The 1,751-nt window shown below is 45.0% G+C and overlaps 1 non-coding gene across 1 annotated transcript; it reads left to right on the top strand.

Moving 5' to 3' along the window:
* The first annotated feature begins 990 nt into the window (after nt 1–990).
* trnag-gcc (transfer RNA glycine (anticodon GCC)) lies at nt 991–1,061 on the top strand. Its single transcript has one exon. It is a non-coding gene; the product is annotated as a tRNA-Gly (tRNA).
* The last annotated feature ends 690 nt before the right edge of the window (nt 1,062–1,751 follow it).

Raw genomic sequence — 1,751 nt, 5'->3', positions numbered from 1 at the left:
CATTTTGGACCGATATTATGATTGTTTTCTGATAATTCATTAGAGGTAAACGAATGTGATGCTTGAACAAACCATGTCCTGACTTCTGTGCAGCGCCGTAGCCATTTCATTTATTTTATCATGGTTTTATTAAACTCTGATGCGATTTAATGCAGTTTCTTTTCACCTTCTTCTTTTCTTGGTGAAGTAAAACTCCCCGTCTGTGCTCTCAGTGGTCCGCAGGTTCCTGCAGCAGCACGAAGAGCATCGAGAGCGGCTGTACGAGGTGGAAGCTCCCGGCGGCTGGACTCAGCGCAGAAACATCTGGCTCAACATCCGGCTGGGACGCTACGCCATCGGTACACAGGCTTCTGTGTGTTTCGGAGTTTAAAAAGTTTCACGTTTTAGTCCTGGTGCTGATCAGAAACAGTCAGTGTGGGAGCTCTGTGACACCATCTGACTTCTTTATAGGAACTCAAGAGGAGGAAACATCAGCTGAGACGAGAAGGAATGAAGAAATCAAGACTTCTCAGGAGGTGAGAACATCCGTTTGTCGAGTTGTTTTAGAAGAATTCCTCCAAAATACTTGTGTGTTTGCTGCTTATGATTCCCTTCACATTAGTGGACTAGTTTTAGTTTAGAGTCTGAACAAAGTGTGGTCACTGTTGGTCTTTGTGGTGATTTTGGGACCATTTTTGAGACAATTTTGGTCATATTATGTATTTTTTAGTCTACATGTGGCCCTTTTTTTTTCATTTTGTGGTCACATTATTTTATATTTGGTACGTAACACTTTGTGGTTATTTTGTCTAATAGACATCTTGTGACCTTTTGGTGTCACTTTTATGTCTTATTGTCTTGATTTCATTGCCATTAGTAGTAATTTTGTGTCCTTTATGTTCATTTTATGGCCTTTTTGTGAACATTTGTGAACATTTTGTGTCCTTTGGGGTAATTGTATATCTTGACTTGACATTTTTTCCAAATATGGTATTTCCTGCTGCTCATCCAGCATTGGTGGTTCAGTGGTAGAATTCTCGCCTGCCACGCGGGAGGCCCGGGTTCGATTCTCGGCCAATGCACACGTACTTTTAAGTGATTTCAATTAGAGACGTCAGTCAGCTTCAAAACGATGACAACCGCAGCCTAATATGAAGGTTGTGTTGAAGCAAAGCAAACAAAAACTAAGTCAGCTAGATTTTTTTAAACTACTCCAACAATCAAGAGGCCACAAGTCTCTGAGCCTTCTGAGAATAAGAGCAGGAACTGTTTGGAGGGTAAAACTCTCCTGGGGCCACATGTAGACCTGAATCCTCAGTTGGAGTTCATTAAAGTGTTCTCAGTAAGAGCTCCTGCAGCTGAACACGCTGAAGCTGCAGAGTCGGTGGTGACTCCCTGTTGGTTAAAACGAGTGTCTGCTGCTGTTCCAGGCAGCCTGTGCAACACCTGGAGCAGCTGCTGCTACCTGCTGCCGGTTCTGGACACGCTGCTGGTCCGGAGGAGCTGCCGGAGGAGAGGCTTCGGCCTGCAGATGCTGCAGGACTTCTGCTCCACGTTTCCCACCGAGGAGTTCCTGGGGATCAGCTCTCCGCTGTCAGCCAGCATGGCGGCAGGTCGGTCGGTTCCTCCTTCGTTTATAGTCCCGGGCTTTCTGTGGAAATCTGTTTCAGGAGTTCCTGAAGTCCACAGAGGAGGGTCCAGATTTATCACTTTAATGGACTTTTTCCATCATTTCTGAGCCTCAGAACTTCATCAGTACAGCAGATAGACAC

Source organism: Stegastes partitus, unplaced genomic scaffold, assembly GCF_000690725.1.
Source record: "Stegastes partitus isolate 25-593 unplaced genomic scaffold, Stegastes_partitus-1.0.2 Scaffold4386, whole genome shotgun sequence".
Classification (NCBI taxonomy): Eukaryota; Metazoa; Chordata; class Actinopteri; family Pomacentridae; genus Stegastes; species Stegastes partitus.
The sequence above is the reverse complement of the archived record's forward strand: the minus strand, read 5'-3'. Positions and strand labels throughout refer to the sequence as shown.